The sequence below is a fragment of the Schistocerca americana genome, chromosome 3, assembly GCF_021461395.2.
Source record: "Schistocerca americana isolate TAMUIC-IGC-003095 chromosome 3, iqSchAmer2.1, whole genome shotgun sequence".
Classification (NCBI taxonomy): Eukaryota; Metazoa; Arthropoda; class Insecta; order Orthoptera; family Acrididae; genus Schistocerca; species Schistocerca americana.
The window spans coordinates 218156658-218179653 of record NC_060121.1 but is presented as its reverse complement, the minus strand read 5'-3'; positions in this window follow the sequence as shown (position 1 = coordinate 218179653).

The following is a 22996-nucleotide window of genomic DNA, read 5'->3' as shown; positions in this document are numbered from 1 at the left end:
TAATTTTGTTCACTGCCAACAATACATTTTTTTTCAAATGTTCAATAGTGTATTTTGTTTACTCATTTTTCTATAATACACATAAACGTACCCCACACCCGGGGCATGATTACTCACTCGACGTGACCCTATATAAAATTATTTTTCATTCTTAAATGCAACACTGAGTTATAAGTATGTATATCCAGTTGTACTTTGATAACCACGTTACAAGATCAAACAATTGGAAACACGATAAATATATCCAAAATATTTTTAAAAATTACGAAAAGTATCATAATGAATGTAACCAGATCTTACCTAAAGACAAGAAGAAAATTACAGTTTGCGGTTTTTGAAATGTGGTGTTGCAGAAAAATGCTGAAGATTACACGGATCGAGTAACTCATGTGAACAAATTCTGCGGACAAAACGAGCTTTGTGACAAAACTTGACTAAATGAAAGGGTCGTTTGATAGGACACATCCTCAGACATCAAAGGATTTTCAGCTGTGCGGTGGAGAGAAGTGTGCAGCACAACACTTGCAAGAAGAGAGACAGGTTAAAATGGCTGTAGACTGGAGCAGTCTCGCAGATACTTTCAGTACATTCACTTGTCAGGAGAGTTGCATCAAACCAGTCTTTGGAATGACGACCACAGAAACAAGAACAACCACGACCACAGTTTGGAGATAAATGAGTCGAAAGTTGTAAGCAAAACAGAGAGACTTGTGAATATATTGCCGAACAACTGAAGATGATGAGCATCTGACCGGCTGACGATAGTAAAAATCAACATAAACCGACATCTAGAATATTTTTAATTATCTGAAAAGATGCACAAATTGTTACATTCAAAAAATTTGTTCCAACTGGCTCCCCGAATCTTCTATGGAGGCGAGACACCGGCACAGTAAATACAGTCTTACCTGTTCGAACAGCCACTTCGCTGTTGTGTCAGCATCGGAAGCTGCGAAAAATATTTCCACGTCTTTCCTCCAGTCTCGTCACGTGGGTCGTACACATTACGTATCACATGATCCTACTAGAAGAAATCAAGTGGAATCGCATAAAGTTCTCCACGGATGAGGACCGCTTACGTGTAGGCCTAAGCGTTGGTCGGGTTTGCCTACCCTGCAATATAAGCAGCTGCGTACATATCTTTCTTCCCTTCTTTTTTCTAACTTGTGTAATGCGGGCTGCCACTGTTTCCTGTCCGGTGCCAGTCCATTCATCTCACATTTGCATGAGCTTACTGCACCACACAATCAACAATTCATTGTTTCTCCTACTCGCTTGACAGAATTACCGCACGTGTCTCGCTTCGTAATTTTAAGCTCAGCCTTTTCTGAATCAGTGATGCTTATCTCGAGATGATGTCTTTCCTCTTTGTCACTACCCCTAAACGTTTGTATCCTTATAAAAGCAACAACCAATATAAAATTATACGATATTATTCGATCTGCATTATGTGTTTAAGGTGCAGCCTGTCACCAAGCGTATTACCAACAATCGTGTGTAACTATTTAGATGTACATAATTTGCTCTATAAACATTGCATCGTTGTACAGCCTCGTACATAACTGATGGTAGAAAGGTACGGTCAAGTGTTTTCCATAGCCCTTTGGCTAGGGACTATCTGTACACCCAACAAAAGGATCATCTTAGTGCCACTATCCTAAACCACAGGATCAAACTATGAATATTACATATGTTGTGACTTGGCAAGACAGCCAAGTCACAATGAGAGGAAGCCGAAAGGCACGCGCTTAAGCTCACGCAGGCTGGCGCGAGGTCTGGAACAGTGAAGGGAATTAATAGTAGCAAATAAAGTACGTAGTTGATATAATACTTAACTTTAATCCACAATTGGAGAACATCTCTCGTTACTGTACAAGCTTCACAATATTAATTATCAAATGCTATGGCGCCTTGCTAGGTCGTAGGCTATGCTAACTATCGTCTCGGCAAATGAGAGCGTAATTGTCAGTGAACCTTTCCTAGCAAAGTCGGCTGTACAACTGGGGCGAGTGCTAGAACGTCTCACTAGACCTGCCGTGTGGTGGCGGTCGGTCTGCAATCACTGGCAAATTCAAATGGCTCTGAGCACTATGGGACTCAACTGCTGAGGTCATTAGTCCCCTAGAACTTATAACTAGTTAAACCTAACTAACCTACGGACATCACAAACATCCATGCCCGAGGCAGGATTCGAACCTGCGACCGTAGCGGTCTTGCGGTTCCAGACTGCAGCGCCTTTAACCGCACGGCCACTTAGGCCGGCCACAATCACTGACAGTGGCGACACGCGGGTCCGGCGTATACTAATGGACCGCGGCCGATTTAAAGGCTACCACCCAGCAAGTGTGGTGTCTGGCGGTGACACCACAACATACTTCCTCCTGCTTAGGCAAACGGAGCAAATCAATTTCTTTAAGTTGATTTTGTCTACGGTGGACCTTAGGAGGTTTATGGAGGCACAATTAGTTAATAGACGGTTACCTAGAAAACCTTAAAAAAGGTTTTTTGCCATTTTTCGTAATCAAAAGCGTGCCGCTGCTCCCAAGACCACTATTCACAGCAACTGGGTGAAACATTTACGATATATTTTTAACTTCCCTATCTCGAACAACCTTGAAAATTTTCTTGGTATCTTTATCCGTTTACGAGATACTTATACAAGTAAAATCGGCACTGAAAATCTGCTGTGAGGCGAAAAATTAGTTTGCTTAGTGACATAGCACAGAATGACATCATCAAAATGGTTCTGCAGACCCCATGTTGTAGTACTGAAGTACATGTGACATTTTTCTGCACATAAAATCCGATCTGAGGTGTAATATTAGTTTCTCATTATTTTAATTTCACATAAGCAAACTTCTAAAATTTTACTGATGTCTAACGTTCTTTTCATATGAGTGACATGCACTGCTTTGTCAGGGAACAGAGGACAACCATTGGGAAAAAGGCGAATATGTTCCAATTTAAAAGACTCCTTCTGAAAAGTGGGGTACCAGCTGCCTCATTCATGTTCTTTTCATATGAGTGAAAATCCCTGCTTTGTCAGGAACCAGAGGACAACCATCGGGAAAAAGGCTAATATCTTCCAATTTAGAAGACTCCGTCTGAAAAGTGGGTACTAGCTGTACTAGCTGTCTCATTCAACCTGCCTCAGCACCTTCAAAATTTTTGTCAAAAATTTTGGTATTCGGACAGATTCGCGCTATTTTATGCTAGCGGAGGTGGAGACAGTACCAGTGCAAAAGAGACGGAAAAGTAACAAATACTGGAATATAGTAGACAGTAGTTGCGGCATAAAAAGAGAGAAGGAGACAATGGCAGTGTAAGAAGAACAGAGGGACTCAGTGGCAGTGGAACATAGTTGCCAGTGATAGAACAGTGCTAGGAAAAGAATGAAGGAGACAGCACCAGTGGGAGAGGAATAAAGAGAAGGAGAAATTAGAAGTTGGTGAGAACCAGTGATAATGAGAGACAGACAATGAAAACGAGGAAGAGAGCGACAGTGACAGTATGAAATGAAATGAAATGAGCGTTTGGCGTCATTGGCCGGGAGGCCCCTCGCGGGGCAGGTCCGGCCGCCATATCGCAGGTCTTATTACATTCGGCGCCACATTGGGCGACCTGCACGCCGGATGGGGATGAAATGATGATGAACACAACACAACACCCAGTCCCTGAGCGGAGAAAATCTCCGACCCAGCCGGGAATCGAACCCGGGCCCAGAGGACGGCAATCCGTCACGCTGACCACTCAGCTACTGGGGCGGACACAGTGACAGTGAAAGCAGACAGCAGTAGAGGGAACGAATAAATGGGATAGCAGCAGTAATAGAGAGCAAGAGCGAGACGGTGATAATAGAGAAGATAGTAGCAGTAGGAAAGAACGAAGGAGACCGTGGCTGTGAGACAGGAGATAGTGATAGTTAGAGAGCCACAAAAGGGTAATCACAATGAGTTGGGCTGAATGAGTGAGTGAGAGTGGGCAAGTGGTAATGTGAGGGTATGAGCGGCTTATAGTGATAGATTAATGGGAGTGAGCGAGCTACAGTTAGGGAAACTTCTGCGAGTGACAGGTGACTTGCATGTTTAAAAAAAGCGGAAATATTTTCACATGCAAAAATTTTAGGGAAACTTTTATACGTGCTGATAAGGTAGAATGAGGTAGCTGGTACCCTACCTTTCGTCACAGTCTTTTAAACAAGAACATATGAGCTTTTTTGTACTCCGATAACAGTATTTTTCCACTGGTTTGTTTATATCTTGAAAGTGCACAATATTGCATTGAATGATGACACTATCAAAATTTTGTTTTATATTCAAGTAAATGAGTTATAACCAACGTCAAAAAGAAGCCTGGTTCACGACATTATTAGGACTTTGGCGCAAGTATTTTTAATTTAAACCAACTGCGTGAGGAAATTCTTTTACAAAAAGTAATAACACGGAAACAGTAGGCGCTAAATGAATGAAACAGACGTGTTTTGCGTTCACAGAATGAGATTTCACTCTGCAGCGGAGTGATATGAAACTTCCTGGCAGATTAAAACTGTGTGCCGGACCGAGACTGGAAATCGGGAACTTTGCCTTTCGCGGGCCTTTCGGTAGAGCACTTGCCTGAGAAAGGCAAAGGTCCCGAGTTCGAGTCTCGGTCCGGCACACAGTTTTAATCTGCCAGAAAGTTTCGTGTTTTGCGTTGTTCAGTAAAGCTATTGATGTAGTAACGTGTTCGACACCTAAGTCTATTCCTCACATACGAGTAATGGAATTGCTCTAACGCTTTTCGCATAGAGAAACGAGCAAGAAGCGCATTAGTTATCAACAGAGGCAGTATCGGCAGCAACCAAGATGGAGGTGAAACCTCAGCAGTTAGATCAACTCCAGTTAGCGTTGCGAAAGCATACTTCTCTTCAGGGTACTTGTGATTCTTCAGACATACACATGGTTTTCAAAAAGTAATTCCGTGTACATTAATCAACAATTTGTGTGTAGAATATCGCGACATTTACTGTACATCTGGAAGACATGACAGGGTCTACATTATAATCTAGCCACAAAACGTTATAACATTGAACGTTATCTAATATTTGTACCGTAAATTCAAGCGATTTTAGATACCACTGTTAAATAAATTAACGAGCATTGCTAGTTCAAGTGGTGTAAATTTTGCTGTCAAGGCTCTGCGTTGCGCGACAGTAACGTAATGATTCGTTCAGTCGGAGTAACGTGATCCACTTAAGACTACAACCAGTACGCGGGCTACTGACCTGCGATCTGGTGTAAAGCATCAAACGTAACGAAAACTGTTTACCGTTGGCGGAGCAGGTTCCGAAATTTATTCAAAATGTCAATCTGCAGTGTGCTTTTACACAACATTTACAGCTGTAATGTTGGATAATAAATTAAGCATCAAAATAAAGATAACCCAATATTTACGCATAAAACGTGATAAAACGTTACTAAAATTCACGACTGTGGGATTGTAGTAGAATGAAGTAACAGCTCTAGTTGCACATATAGTTTAATAACGCGGCCGTAAGCACCAATGAGAGCATTCCTCGCCAAAAGGGGTCTACTATTTTCCAATGTAGGCCTCAACTTTCGAAAGAAATTTGGAGAAAGCACCTTAGGAGCACAGAATTGTACCGAAATGAATCGTGGACTATGGGAAAAAGCGGAAAAGAAGAGAGCCGAAGCTTTTCTGTTGAGGTGTCACTGAAGGAAGGTTCATATTAAGAGAATTGATAGAATAAGAAACGAGGAAGTTGTTCCCAGAATCGACAAGGTAACGGATATATAGAAAAGACTAAGAAGAGATGGGATGACAAGGCATGTGTTAAGACACGAGGAAGTAACATCAAAAGATGAATAAACTGCAAAAACTGTAGGGCAGGACAGAATTACGAATATAAACAGTAAATAATTGAGTACATGTGTTATACTACAGGGTACGACAGAGATGGGAATAAATACAGCAAACAATTGACGACATGCGATATGGACGCTATTCTGAGATGATGAGGTTGGCACATGACAAGAAATCATGGACGCCTCCTTCAGACCAGGCAGAACGCTTATTAGTCCCACAAAAAGTCCACTGTAATATGAGCAAACAAGATTAGAGCACCATATCCAGGACGTTTGAAAACAAAAGTTTTGTGGGAAACGGGTAGAACAGTTAGAAACAGAGTAACTTATGTACTAACTAGTATATAATCAGGAGGCGGGCAGGGAAAGATTAAAGCAGTCATATTCCTAGACTAATCATACGTGAGAAAAATGATGCAGTAACGATAGCGACAAAGCACAAATATTTGATGATTTAATCAGATGAAACCTGTTTCGGTCTTGATGTTTAGTTTCTATTATTCACATTTTTTTGGATAAGTGCTCGGAAAAGTTGGCAAGGACATATTCCTGGTCCGACATTATATCGGACAGGTAACACAGCAAAAATAACAGTAAGTTAAGCTGTCTTCGGACAATCTTCATCTTCAAGTGTTACCTCTGGAGTTGTAAAACTAGCATAGTTTACCGTAGACTATCGTAAGTAAGCATAGACTACGACAGTTTCCCCAGAAGCTTTAGCTAATTAACATCGTTACCGTGTTACCAACACATTAGGTATGTTGCATACCTATCGGGCGTTACCTTATATCGATTCCCTTAGAAACCAGAACAGGCGCACCATTTAGAAACTGAGTGAGGGTATATAAAGGGCCGCGTAAGCAACGGAACATTTGTTGTTCTATATTGTCATCCCGATGTGTATAACTTAAAAATGAACAGTATTTACAGTAAAATTGAAATTCGAGTCTCGGTCCGGCAAACAGTTTTAATCTGACAGCGCACACTCCGCTGTAGAGTGAAACTTTCATTCTAGAAACAACCCCCAGGCTGTGGCTAAGCCATGTCTCCGCAGTATCCTTTCTTCCAGGGGTGCTAATTCTGCAAGGTTTGCAGGAGAGCTTCTGTGAAGTTTGGAAGGTAGGAGACGAGGTACTGGCGGAATTAAAGCTTTGAGGACGGGGCGTGAGTCGTCCATGGGTAGCTCAGTTGATTAGCTGCCCTCTGTAATAAAACAACTGAGTTAATGGATCAACGACGAACTGAAACGGCTGTCTTGCGACGTCCGCCCCGAGCAGATACAACGAACGAAAACGAACAAAATGAGATTTTTTTAAAAAAAGTTGGTAGAGCACTTGCCCGCGAAAGGCAAAGGTCCCGAGTTCGAGTCTCGGTCCTGCACACAGTTTTAATCAGCCAGGAAATTGCATATCACCGCACACTCCGCTGTAGAGTGAAAATTTCATTCTAAACTTGAAATTGTCAATGGTTAATTCAGGTTTTATACGAAAATTGTTGATTTGTAACGTTAAGCAGAAGAATGCTGTAGTAAAATAAAAAGAAATACAGGTTTATCATTAAGCGCACGAACACGAAATTTCCTCAGAAGAAAGTAATATTCAAAAAGAAAAAAACGCATAACAAAAACATATTAAGCATCGCTTCAGTATTGCGTCCGGTTTACATAAAACATGTTTCTGTTACTCATACACAATTTTCATACTTATCAGTAATAACAGGAAACCCCTGCCTTTGATCATAATGAAGAACATTCTATTGAGTACAAAGTAACAACAATAATTGTATATATTTTTGTGTTTGTGCACGTAAACTGTACTTGCATCAAAAGTAATTACTTTTATTACGTAAAAGCGCAGAAGTTACGCTATCAACTAAATTTATTAGTTGTAAAATGCAATTTGTTTTAATGATATAAAATACAGAATGGTCTAGCACTTAACAATTTGCGATTCTAATTTTGTGCAAAACAAACGACAAAAAAAAAAAATAGAAGTCGTCGGCTGCCAGTTTCTCTCTAACATATTCATTTATGTTTCCTTCCCTGCCAATGCTACCACTAACACCTGTAATCATATCGGTTACTACCTCATTTATGTGCTGTACCAAAACAACCGAACCGTAGTAGTTTTGGTAGAGCACAAATAGAGCTAGCTCTCAAGTGGCACTACTGTGGTGCATTTTTCAACAGGACAATGCTCGTCCACACATATAAAATGTACCTATGTACTGTCCGCATGGTGCTGAGGCACTCTTTATGAGCAGTAAGTTTTCCAGGTCCGTGGCCGATAGAATATGCTCGGATGTCAACTCCTTCCCAGCGGCAGTACCCAAGATATCAAGGACCAGTCATAACGGTTATAGGCAATTATGAACATCACCACTGTTTGCCTTGATGTTGTAACCTGTACGTGTCCTAAGATCCGATGCTGGCGGCTTTAGTTTCGCCGAAACCGGTAATCATGGAATAAAAAGATTACCTGCGATCTTGGCTACCAGTTTATTGTTTTACAGTTATAACCGTTGTGGGCCACGTTTCCTCAGGAGAGGATTCATCTTTCCCAAACGAATCAGTACATGCCATACCAGTAAGTCCGCTTATATTCCCAAGTTCTTTGTAAATCTGACTCAGCTTTGTAGCCAGTGAAATAACATTATTCACGATCTCAGCTTATGAAGTTTTGTTCCTTTTCCTCCTCTCCCTCTGTTTCAAGGGACCGACGTCCCTTGTAATATGGTCCCTTCAATCCCACAAGCCAACCAACTACCCCCTCTGTTCCTTTCACTTTTTGTCAGGCGGTGTAAAAACACTCTAAGACATAAAAAGACACACCACGAAGAAAGTATCTGAACGGGAGGGAAATCGGTAGATGCGACGTACATCTACAGATAAGCAAATGATTACAGTTTCAGAAAATTTGGATGATATATTCACAAATTGAACAAGTCAATAACGTCCAGATCCACCTCTAGTCCTTATGCAAGCAGTTATTCGGTTGGCATAGGTTATTAGAGTTTCTGGATACCCTCTTGAGGGATATCGTGCCAAATAAGAGGCGCGTCAGATCGTCAAAATCCCGAGACGGTTGGAAGGTCCTGCCTCTAATGTCCCAATTGTTCTCAATTGGGAAGAGACACGGAGACCTTCCTGCCAAATGCAGACAAACAGTAGAAATCTCGTTATGTGCGGAAGCTGAACTGTAAGCCCAGTATGACTCGCCATATAGAGCAATAAAACGGACTATAGAATATCGTCGACGTACTGCTGTGATGGAAGTATGCCGCGAATGAGAACCAGCGGGGTTCTGCTGTGAAATGAAATAGCATCCGAGGCCGTCACTCCAGCTTGTCGGGCCACATGGCAGGCGATTGTCCGGTTAGAATACCACCAGCTATCCCGGACATCTCCAGACATGTCTTCACAGGTCATCGGGGCTCATTTGGAAGCAGGACTCGTAACTGAAGACAGTTCTACTCTGGTCAATGGAATTCCAGACCACGATGACCATCAAAGACGTGTCTGGAGGTGCTCTGGATAGCGGTGGGATATCAACCTGAATGTCGCCCACCATACGGCCCAACAGCCAGGCATGATGGTCTGGGATGCCATTTCATTTCATAACATGACCATCTGTTTGTCATCCCTGATCCCCTTACGGCGCAGCAGTACGTAGACAATATTCCATGCCCCGTTTTGATGCCCTTCACGGCAAACCATCCTGGGTTACATTTCAGTAAGATATTACGCATACGGCGGGAATTTCCACTGCTTGTCTTCGTGCTTATTAAACCCTGCCTCGGCCAGCAAAGTCGTCAATTCTCTCCACATGTGAACACTTTTGGAACATTATGCGCAGGGCCCTCCAACCATCACAGTATTCTGACGATCTGACGCGCCAAGTGGACAGAATTTGGCACTATATCCCTCAGGAGGACATCCAGTAATTCTTCTCAAACAATTCCAAGCCGAATAACTCCTTGCATAATGGCCAGAGAGGACCGACGCGTTACTGACTTGTTCAATTTGTGAAGCTCTATCTCTTGAATAATTTCACTTAAATAAATCATCTAATTTTTTAGTTCTGAAATTGTAACGATTTGTTTTTGTGTACATGTACGTCACTTCTACCGATTTCTGTCCCAGTCGAATAATTTCTTCGTGGTGCGTAGTTTCTTTTTCTTCACACACACACACACACACACACAGACACACACGCACAAACACACACACATTACTTCACAGCCACGACTTTTTTGTGCCTCGAGAATTTCGGGGTAAATTCTAGAGACACTCGTATTTTCACCGTCTCGAACACATGTTGTTCTACAGATAAGGGTATTAACGTAGAACTACGTCTTCTGCCCCACAATTATGTGTGTACAGGACGGACGTGTATAGGACGGGCGATCGGCGCGAGCAGGTAGTCAATGAGCCCGCCTGAGAAGTTACACGTACCGCCCATGGAGTAAACGCATCGTACTCTGTGAAATTAAAAAAAAAAACATTGTTGGCATAAACATGTGAAGGTTGTTGAAATAAGATACTTTTATTCATTCTCTCACTTACAGCCATAAAGCCGGGACTGTTGTCCTGTTAAGCTTGGAGAGATTTATGTATTGTATGTGTTGAAACATGTTCTTCCAATCCATATGGGGCATACAGCAAACCAGTGCTTAACAGTATTGGTTAAAAACAGTTTTGGTTGCAATTTTATTTTTTTATTTTTCAACTACGCACTTCGCCTTATTTAGGCATCTTCAGGTTATCTTAATTTGGTATTTCTTAGGATCCTTTAGTCAGTGTAGCCAAAGGGCATCGTCGAATATATCAGGCCAACATCGCCTTCGTTAAACTCAGTAAAAACTTTTCAACTGAGTTTAACGAAGGCGATGTTGGCCTGATATATTCGGCGATGCCCTTTGGCTACACTGACTATAGGATCCTTCTAAGAAATACCAAATTTAGATAACCTGAAGATGCCTAAATAAGTCGAAACGCGTAGTGAATAATAAAAAATAAAATTGCAACCAAAACTGTTTTTAACCAATACTGTTGAAAGATGATTATAATAGAGTCTGTCAGTCCGGAAACTGTCGATCTTACGAGAAATGTTTAGAGTATGACAACTGCTACGTGTTATGAAAATACAGTGTTCTGAGCAAAATCGAATGTATTGAGTTATTTTAAACTATAGAAAATTCGTCCAGAGTAGCATCTAATCTTCGGAGAAGAAGCTGAGCAGAATATCGCCGCCTGTTATCCTGAAAGAAGATCGGCGAGGCAGCTCCAAGTAAGTTCGACAGCCAAAAGAAGAGTAAAATGCTTTTTTATTTCAGTCTCTGATCACAATATGAATTCTTTAGACGATGACCGGTTTCAGTCTGTAATGACCATCCTCAGATCCAAAATATATAAATATATACATCTAGTGAGCAGTGTGTCTTTTAACATAAAACAGCAATATGTATCACAATATACTGCCATACAAACAGGAAAATGTACAGATAGAATATGGTATAACGTACCTTTTTTACACCATGTCCTAAAGTGATACGGCCATAATGGCATTGTCAAAACATATAAATATAATCAGCATAGCATCGTCACATGGATCTAAAATATAGTGTAGAATAGGCCACATCGTCCACATAGTGATTATTGCCAACTAGCTACTGAAGTACATTAGCATCCAGAAACCTGTTTGCCTACACCCTCCCTAGATGTCGCTACTGTGGGCTTGCTTATATGTAGTCATCATTTACGTAAAAACATAATCTGTAAAAAGCACATTAGATAAAATGCATGATCGTGAGAACTTAACCAGTAAAAGGAGAGTGTGAGTATTGCACGTTAGTACCACACTGCCACCCTTAATCACCGGTAACCGCCAGAACGTATGTCAAAGTCTGATGATAGTACGACTACTTGGTGCCAATTATACATCCTGAGGCAAGGCGACAAGTCTGTTCTTTTAACGGCTGCTCCCGGCGGAGGTTCGAGTCCTCCCTCATGCATGGTTGTGCGTGTTTGTCCTTACGATCTACATCTACATCTATATGATTACTCTGCAATTCACATTTAAGTGCTTGGCAGAGGGTTCATCGAACCACAATCATACTATCTCTCTACCATTCCACTCCCGAACAGCGCGCGGGAAAAACGAACACCTAAACCTTTCTGTTCGAGCTCTGATTTCTCTTATTTTATTTTGATGATCATTCCTGCCTATGTAGGTTGGTCTCAACAAAATATTTCGCATTCGGAAGAGAAAGTTGGTGACTAAAATTTCGTAAATAGATCTCGCCGCGACGAAAAACGTTCCTTGCTTTAATGGCTTCCATCCCAACTCGCGTATCATATCTGCCACACTCTCTCCCCTATTACGTGATAATACAAAACGAGCTGCCCTTTTTTGCACCCCTTCGATGTCCTCCGTCAATCCCACCTGGTAAGGATCACACACCGCGCAGCAATATTCTAACAGAGGACGAACGAGTGTAGTATAAGCTGTCTCTTTAGTGGACTTGTTGCATCTTCTAAGTGTCCTGCCAATGAAACGCAACCTTTGGCTCGCCTTCCCCACAATATTATCTATGTGGTCTTACCAACTGAAGCTGTTCGTAATTTTAATACCCAGGTACTTAGTTGAATTGACAACCTTGAGAATTGTACTATTTATCGAGTAATCGAATTCCAACGGATATCTTTTGGAACTCATGTGGATCACATCACACTTTTCGTTATTTATCGTCAACTGCCATCTGCCACACCATACAGAAATCTTTTCTAAATCGCTTTGCAACTGATACTGGTCTTCGGATGACCTTACTAGACGGTAAATTACAGTATCATCTGCGAACAACCTAAGAGAACTGCTCAGATTGTCACCCAGGTCATTTATATAGATCAGGAACAGCAGACGTCCCAGGACGCTTCCCTGGGGAACACCTGATATCTCTTCAGATTTACTCGATGATTTGCCGTCTATTACTACGAACTGCGACCTTCCTGACAGGAAATCACGAATCCAGTCGCACAACTGAGACGATACCCCATAGGCCCGCAGTTTGATTAGAAGTCGCTTGTGAGGAACGAAGTCAAAAGCTTTCCGGAAGTCTAGAAATACGGAATCAACTTGAGTCCCCTGTCAATAGCAGCCATTACTTCGTGCGAATAGTAGTGTGTAAGCTTAGGGACTGATGACCTTAGCAGTTAAGTCCCATAAGATTTCACGCACATTCGAACTTTTTCTTTTTTTTTTTTTTTTAAGAGAGTGACCAATACTTCACCAGTGGGATTATCATCCTCGCGGAAGCTCACTGTACGCGGTTTACATTTCAAGGTGAAGTAGCAGAGACTACGTCACGAGGATCGCGCCCGACGTGACCCTCGCCAACAGCCAGCGGAGCGTAGCAGGCGGACTGCGGGGGCGGTCCCGACGCCTCCACCCCCGCCTCCACCTCCAGCGCGCCGCTCGCTGTGTGGGCCCCCAGTCGCTCGGCTGCTGCGGAAGCCGCTTAAAAGCCCCGGCCGCGAAATTAACGACTCGCGCTCGCTGCTCTCCGCGAAAACCCACAAATGAGAGCCAAACGCGCATACAAATGGCCCGCTCCAGCGCCCGAGCGCGCACTGTCGCTAGGAAATGGAACTAATTTCAGTTGTCTCGGAGTATTACCTCGCCGTTTCTTTGTCCTGCTTGTGTTTGTAATGAAGACAATCCCTTTCCTCGAGAACGTAATTACTTCTTAACTCCGGTAATTGGTCGTTAGCGAAGAACACGACGGGTACTCGGGAAGGAGCAGAAAGATGGCGAGGAGGGATAAAAAAATAAAAGAGTCGGACGAGGAGGTCTTCATCTCGGTAGGAGGACGCGCGGGCCGGAGGAAGGGAGCTCCATTAGAGACGGCTGCCTTCACCCGGGAGAGGCCAGGCCGGCCGCACTGCGGTCCGGGACCTCCCCAGCTGCCCACCTCTGCTGGCGGCCTCCAAGGGCCCCCCATGGTCCAGATTTTTACCAGCTCGCGGAAACATGGCTCCAGACACATGTGGGCTTGCGCCGTTTACCAATATTCAATACATAATTAGCTCTGAACAATACCTTTTTCATCTACATTTACGTCATTACTCTCACAATAAAGTGTCTGACAGATGGTTCAATGAACCACCTTCAAGCTGTCTCTCTACCGTTCCACTCTCGAACGGCACGCGGACGAAACGAGCACCACAATTATTCTGTGCGAGCCCTGATTTCTCTTATTTTAACGTGATGATCATTTCTCCCTATGTAGGTGGGTGCCAATAGAATGTTTTCGCAATCGGAGGAGAAATCTGGTGATTGAAATTTCATGAGAATATCCCGTCGCAACGAAAAACGCCTTTGTTTTAATGTATGCCACTCCAATTCACGTATCACGTCTGTGACACTATCTCCCCTATTTCGTGATAATACAAAACGAGCTGAGCTTCTTTGTACTTTTTTGATGTCATCCGTCAGTCCCGCCTGATGCGGATCCCACACCGCACAGCCATATTCCAGAATAGGGCGGACAAGCTTGGTGTAAGCAATCTCTTTAGTAGACCTGTTGCACCTTCTAAGTGTTCTGCCAATGAATCGCAGTCTTTGGTTTGCTCTACCCACAATATTATCTATGTGATCGCTCCAATTTAGGTTATTTTTAATTGTAGTCCCTAAGTATTTACCTGAATTTAAAGCATTCAGATTTGTGTGACTTATCGCGTAATCGAAATTTAGCTAATTTCTTTTAGTTCAAAATGGCTCTGAGCACTATGCGACTCAACTTCTGAGGTCATTAGTCGCCTAGAACTTAGAACTAATTAAACCTAACTAACCTAAGGACATCACACACATCCATGCCCGAGGCAGGATTCGAACCTGCGACCGTAGCGGTCGCTCGGCTCCAGACTGTAGCGCCCAGAACCGCACGGCCACTCCGGCCGGCATTTCTTTTAGTACTCACGTTAATAACTTCAAACTTTTCTTTATTCAGGGTCAGTTGCCACTATCCGCACCATACAGATATCTTATCTAAATCATTTTGCAAGTCGTTTTGATCGTCTGATGACTTTACAAGATGGTAAATGGCAGCAGCATCTGCAAACAATCTAAGACGGCTACTCATATTGTCTCCTATGTCGTTAATATAGATCAGGAACAATAGAGGGCCTATAACACTTCCTTGGGGAACTCCGGATATTACTTCTGCTTCAATCGATGACTTTCCGTTACTACGAACTGTGACCTTTCTGACAGGAAATCACGAATCCAGTCGCACAAGTGAGGCGATACTCCGTTGGCACGCCGTTTGGTTAGAAGACGCTTGTGAGGAACGGTGTCGAAAGCCTTCTGGAAATCTAAAAATATGGAACCAGTAGGACATCCCCTGTCGATAGCACTTATTACATCAAGAATATAAAGAGCTAGTTGTGTTTCACAAGAACGATATTTTCTGAATCCGTGCTATGTGTCAATAAATCGTTTTCTGCGAGGTACTTCATAATGTTCGAATACAGTATATGTTACAAAACCCTACAGCAAATCGACGTTATTGATATAGGCCTGTAATTCAGCGGATTACTCAATCTTCCCTTTTTGGGTATTGGGGTGACTTGAGCAATTTTCCAGTCTTGAGGTACTGATCTTTCTGTGAGCGAGTGGTTGTATATAATTACTCGGCACTTCCAATGCTACCTATTATACGAGAGGCGTTTCTATAAGCAATGCAGTACTTTCTTTTTCGTTGAATTTCAGGTGAAAAAGTACGGAATCTGTCGTGGGATATCGTGGAATATTTCCACTTCAGCCCCTGTAGTTTCATCGAGTTCCGATGAAAGGTGGCGCTGCACTTAGCTTTCAAAATGGAGACTGTAACGGCGGTGCGTCCAACAAGATTTTTGTCATTGGGTTTCCTTTGGCGGAAAACCAGAGCATCGCAGGTATTTATAAGCACTTGCAGAATGTCTTCGGGGATTTTGCACAGAACAAAAGCGTGGTGAACCGTTGGGCGAGCCGTCTGTCATCTTCGCAACAACGTCGCGCAAACCTGTTCGATCTCCCGTGAGCAATGGTGAAACGTGCGGACACTCTCATTCCAAGTGATCGACCACAATCAGACATCTCGCCGCTCAACTGGATGTCTCTGCTGACAGTGCTCACACACTCGTCCACCAGTTGGGGTACTCAAAGATGTGTCCCTGCAGGGATCCTCGCCGCCGAACAGAAGATCATAAAAAGCAACGAAGGACCATCCGTGCAGAGTTGCTTGCAGGTTGCTAGGCTGACCGTGAAAATTTTTGTCGAACATCGTCACAGGCGATGAAACATGGGTTCAGCACTTCGAATTGGAAACAAACCGACAACCGATGGGGGGGCGCCACACCACCTGTCCCCCGAAGAAAAAGTTCAAAGCCTCACTCCCAGCCTGTTGTCACGACGACGGTTTTCTGGGATTCTTAATTGATTAATCTGTTTCATGTCCTCCATCGTACCACAACGATCAACTCTGAAATGTATTATGCTCCCCTCAGGAAATTGAAGAAACGACTTCAGCGTGTTCATTGCCACAAGAATGCAAATGAAATTCTACTTATCCATGACAACGTAAGGCTCACACTAGTCTGTCACTTGGAGCGGGTCCGTGCGGTTAGAGGAGCCATGTTACCTACTGTGCGGCTCCTCCAACTGGAGGTTCGAGCACTCCCTCGGGCATGTGTGTGTGTGTGTGTGTGTGTGTGTGTGTGTGTGTGTGTGTGTGTGTGTGAGGTTCTTAGCATAAGCTAGTTTAAGTTAGTTTAAGTAGTGTATAAGTCTAGGGACCGATGACCTCAGCAGTTTGGTCCCTTAGGAATTCACTCACACATACGAGTATTTTGAACACTAGTCTGCATACCCTAGAGGAAAACTCAAAACTTGACTGGACTGTTGTTCCTCATCCACCCTACAGCCCGGATCTCGCACCTTCCGACTTCCATGTGTTGGGCCCAATCAAGGATGCACTCCGCGGGAAGCTGTTTCTGTTTCTCCTTTTAGTTTCTGTGATATGTGTTTTTTGGTGGTGTGGGTTATCAGTCCACAGCCCCCGAGTGTCCTGGTGGGGCTGCCACCTCATGGCCTGGACAACTGCCAAGCTTTTATTTGAGGGCCTTCTTTCCACCAATTCTCTACGCTTGTGTCCATCTCGTTGTCTGCCCCAAAATGCTGTCATCAGAGCCAGCGGTTCATGTGAGTAAACAGATGAAAATCAGTTAGAGCCAATTCCAGGCTGTTAGCAAACACTTCCAATCGAAAACGCTGCAGGAGTGTCTTTGTTGTATCTGCGGTATCCGACTTAGCATTGTCTTGAAGAAGGACAATGTATGATGACTAAGTTCTTCTTCACTGGTTCTGAATTGCCCTTCGCAGACGATTTTCTCGAATCAGCTAATCCACTCGCTGAATAGAATCATCATTCGATATTCACTTCCTTTCCTGACCCCCTGCATCATGAGCGTCTACAAGTTACGCTTCAAATTTACTGCCCTCTTCTGTCACACATGACAGTTATGTTACGTGAGCTGCATGAAATGTGGCGGAACCCCTCAGCAGGAGGAAATAGAATGACAGCACGTACTTTACACTTGGCATTTTCACAAGCTCACTATTCACCCAGAACTGGAATGATGCGGTCGATGGGGCATATTAGAAACACTGTGCAACACTCCTGCATAGAGCTTCGTCGGATTTTCACTGTGGTTTTAATTTCACAACAGATCGTAAATTAAAAATTAATAAGTCTCGCATCATGTTTGTATTAGTATGTTTGTATCAGGATCCCGCTCCAGCTACTGCCAGGTCTGAGTGCTGACGAGTCCTCTCCATTTCGCTCGGTCCTCCCAACACTTTTCTTCCTCCACTTGCTGCCAGGTCATACCTCTCCTTACCACAGATATTCGCACTCCCGTTTTCCACCCTGTTCTTGGGCGCCCTCTAGGTCTTTTTGTATCCATCTTTAGTTCTTCCATAATTTTGGGAAGTTTCTGCCCATTCATTCTCTTAACATGCCAGTACCATCTTAATCTCTTTTTTTCTCAATTCCTTCTCTCATACTTTCTTGTTTAAGGTCCTTTCTAATATCTACACTCCTGGAAATGGAAAAAAGAACACATTGACACCGGTGTGTCAGACCCATCATACTTGCTCCGCACACTGCGAGAGGGCTGTACAAGCAATGATCACACGCACGGCACAGCGGACACACCAGGAACCGCGGTGTTGGCCGTCGAATGGCGCTAGCTGCGCAGCATTTGTGCACCGCCGCCGTCAGTGTCAGCCAGTTTGCCGTGGCATACGGAGCTCCATCGCAGTCTTTAACACTGGTAGCATGCCGCGACAGTGTGGACGTGAACCGTATGTGCAGTTGACGGACTTTGAGCGAGGGCGTATAGTGGGCATGCGGGAGGCCGGGTGGACGTACCGCCGAATTGCTCATCAAGTGGGGCGTGAGGTCTCCACAGTACATCGATGTTGTCGCCAGTGGTCGGCGGAAGGTGCACGTGCCCGTCGACCTGGGACCGGACCGCAGCGACGCACGGATGCACGCCAAGACCGTAGGATCCTACGCAGTGCCGTAGGGGACCGCACCGCCACTTCCCAGCAAATTAGGGACACTGTTGCTCCTGGGGTATCGGCGAGGACCATTCGCAACCGTCTCCATGAAGCTGGGCTACGGTCCCGCACACCGTTAGGCCGTCTTCCGCTCACGCCCCAACATCGTGCAGCCCGCCTCCAGTGGTGTCGCGACAGGCGTGAATGGAGGGACGAATGGAGACGTGTCGTCTTCAGCGATGAGAGTCGCTTCTGCCTTGGTGCTAATGATGGTCGTATGCGTGTTTGGCGCCGTGCAGGTGAGCGCCACAATCAGGACTGCATACGACCGAGGCACACAGGGCCAACACCTGGCATCATGGTGTGGGGAGCGATCTCGTACACTGGCCGTACACCACTGGTGATCGTCGAGGGGACACTGAATAGTGCACGGTACATCCAAACCGTCATCGAACCCATCGTTCTACCATTCCTAGACCGGCAAGGGAACTTGCTGCTCCAACAGGACAATGCACGTCCGCATGTATCCCGTGCCACCCAACGTGCTCTAGAAGGTGTAAGTCAACTACCCTGGCCAGCAAGATCTCCGGATCTGTCCCCCATTGAGCATGTTTGGGACTGGATGAAGCGTCGTCTCACGCGGTCTGCACGTCCAGCACGAACGCTGGTCCAACTGAGGCGCCAGGTGGAAATGGCATGGCAAGCCGTTCCACAGGACTACATCCAGCATCTCTACGATCGTTTCCATGGGAGAATAGCAGCCTGCATTGCTGCAAAAGGTGGATATACACTGTACTAGTGCCGACATTGCGCATGCTCTGTTGCCTGTGTCTATGTGCCTGTGGTTCTGTCAGTGTGATCATGTGATGTATCTGACCCCAGGAATGTGTCAATAAAGTTTCCCCTTCCTGGGACAATGAATTCACGGTGTTCTTATTTCAATTTCCAGGAGTGTACATTTCTTACTCTGTCCATTCTTGCGTTTCTCTTAACTGCTCTGAGAAATTTCATTTACCTTGCTTGAAGTCTGCTCCAGTCCCCTCCTGTTATTGTCCATGTAGTCTGCTCCAGTCCCTTTCTGTAGCTGTTCATGTTTCTCCTCCATAGGTGACAATAGGGAAGTAATAACTTTTATACACAAGGAGTTACGCTTTTTCTCAAACTTTCTTATTCCAAATCAGGTGTTTTATTGTTTGGTAGAAATTGCCTCCCTTCTGCAGTCTCCTATTAAATTCGTTGGTTATTTTGCTATCACTAGATATTTCACTCCCTAAATAAGTGAAACTGTCTACCACTTTGAGAGGTTCTCCATTGAAAGTAATTTTAATCCATACCTTTTCATTATTTCCTTCCAATCATTAAGTTTTAACTGTATATTTATCTCTTTATCGCCCCATATTACTATATCATCTACAAAAATCATCTTTTTTTCCTGTTCCTTTACTATATCTTTAACTGCCTTATTCATTCCCTCTATCACAACATTAAAAAGTGCAGGAGATAGAATACTTCCTTGTTTAAGTCCTTGTCTTATTTCGAAGTAGTCAGAGTTCCCCAATGGTGTTCTAATTCTACAATTGTGTGCTCTGTAGATTGTCTTTATTACATTAATGTATCCATCTCGTATACCTATCTTCTTCATTTCTTCCCAGAGTCTTTCCCTGTTAACTGAGTGATATGTCTTTTCTACGATTATAAAAACCATTATCACTCTTTTGTTACACTCCCAACATTTTTCCATCAGTTGACGAATAGAGAATATCAGGTCGATCGTGGTTCTTCCTTTCCTAAACCCGTGCTGTTCTTCACTCAGCTCCTATTCTATCTTTTCACTTATTCGATTTAGTAAAATTATTTCAAAATCTTGGCTGTATGACTCATAAGGGTTATTCCTCTGAAGTTTTTACAAAGTCTTTTATTGCCTTTATTGAAAATGGGAACATTGTCTCCTCTTCTCCAATCATCAGGTGTTTTACTATTCCTCCACACACTTGACAGCAGTCTATACAGCCACTGCATTTCCACTGGACCTACTGCTCTTATCGTGTCCACTGATACTTCATCAGGTTCTGGTGCTTTCCCCTCATGCATCTTCTTCACAGCATTTCCCGTGTAATTTGTCATAATCTGCTTCCCAACTTCTCTCAGTTTTTCCATTATTTGTTGTTTCCTCGTATATCTGTTCCTCAGCGTTTAACGGTGTCTTAAAATGTTCTCTCCAGAGATCTTTTATATTCCCTGGATCTTCAATCATAGTACCATCCTCTGTTTCCATCTTTACTGGTACTTCAGAAGCCTTCCTTTTATTTTGCATCGTTTTATAGAAGATTTTCTTATTGCTCTTCACATCTTCTTCAAGGTTTTTGTAAACTCTTTCCATGCCTCTTTCTTTGTTGTTTCCACTATTTCTTTGCATTTCTTCTTTTCCTCTATATATCTTTTGTGGTCCTCGTCATTTTTAGTTTTCCACCACTTTCTCCATGCTCCATTTTTTCTTCTAACTGCTTGGATTGTGGTATCATCCCACCAACTTGTCAGTCTTACTTTTTCCTTTCCAGATGTTCTACCACATACTTTTTGTGCTGCTTCGACTAAAGTGTCTTTGAATAAACGCCATTCTTTTTCTACATCGCAGAAAACTTCTTTTGGAAATTTTTGTGTGATTAATTCTCTATGCTTCTCAGCACTTTCACTCTCTTTCAGTTTCCAATTTCGTATCCTCATCACTTTCTTCTGTTTTCTATTTTTCACACACTGATTCGTTTCCCATTGTCCCACCAGTAATCTACGGTCCCCATCTGCACTCACACTTGGAATTACCTTCACATTTGTTACTTTCTCTCCCCATTCACTATCTACTAGAATATAATCAATTACACTCTTGGGTCTTCCACCCCAACTGTATCTGGTGATAACATGACTTTCTCTCTTCATAAACCAGCTGTTTGCTATTTTCATTCCATCGCTCTGGCACAAATCTAGGAGTCTTTCCCATTTTCATTTCTGCTTCCATATCCAAAACATCACAATACTTGCTCAAATCCCTTTCTGTATTTGCCTACCTGTGCATTAAAATCTCCCATCACTATATTAGCACTCTCTATATGGTTCTCTAACTCGTTTTCAAAGTCCATCTTCTCTTCTACACTACATCCCACTGGAGGTGCATAAATCTGGGTAACTTTAGTGTTTCTTCTTGGAATCTCAGGTTTAAGATTATGATCAAGCATGATATCTATCTCCCACTTTCAATACAGCTTTGTACATACTTGTTCACCATCACTGCCACACCATTTCTTCCAAACCTGTTATTCCCACTCCAGTACAGTTTTCCTCCTTCTCTCAAATTCTTCTCAGCTTTTCCCTTCCACTTCGTTTCACTTCATCCCAAAATATCTAACCTTCTTTCTGTTAGTACATCTGTCATTTCTTCCATTTTTCCATTGAGGGTTAATATATTAAGAGAGCCAATGTTTTTGTTATTTTTTAGTCCATTTGGTTTCATCTTCTTGTACTGATGAATATCATCAGGTCTCCCATGATTCGCAGCAGTATTTGAAGAAGCAGTGGTTCGTTCCGAGGCTCGTCTGTGTTTTGAAGGCAATATATGAAGACTTTCCTACTGGCTTGCTAGACCTAACCAAAGAAAGGATTTACTGTTGGAGTTGTCTCCCTTAGCCTTTGGAGTTTCTCCTACACCAAGAGACAGTGGTTCCCTTCTCATTTAATCCCCAGAAAGAAGGGTTGCTTCATTTGCCAGCTTCGCTGTTCCGAATTCTTTCTTCTCCGCCGTCGCTGCCATTAAGGTCTTCACTCGTAACCCTGGGCATGGGTTCCATGTTATACCCCACGGGGTTGGGTCCCTGCTTGAACTCAGCCATCCTATCACTCCGGCATACTACAGTGTAGGATCCCCACCCCCGCGACGTGGACGCGCCAGACAGGAATTACCCCAGTGGAGGAGTAGGGAAGGGGACCCTATCTCCCTGGAGCCGGGTTAATGATTGTGTATGGTGCCGCAATCAAAAGCTGTTTGTATTAATGGACCATGATATTATTGCACCTGTGAGTGAGAGCGCTTCGATCTCCTTATCCTGAGTTTCTATCGTGATATTTCACATGGGCTGAATCACTTGATAGTATATGCAAAGCTCTTGAAATCATTTCCTCAGTCACCATTTTACTGGTTTACTATATCGTCAGCGAGCGTTTCCGTTAATAGATAAAGGCGGCCAGGTGCAATAATATCGTGATCAGGTACTAATAAATCGTGATATCTTTGCCATACTTCGGCGAGCCTGCTATAATCAGTTTCTCTTAATAGATACACTGTAGCAGCCCCTCTGCTTTGCCTCTAATGCAATTTTATGTCTCTGGCGACGGATGAGACCAAAACCGAGCTGAGGATTCCAAGACAGCTGCACACAGAAAGGGTGAAATTTTTACGCTATATTCCTAAGATCCCGATCTCGAACAACCTTAGAAATTTTCTTGGTATCTGTATCCGTTTCCAAGATACAGAGGTTCAAAACA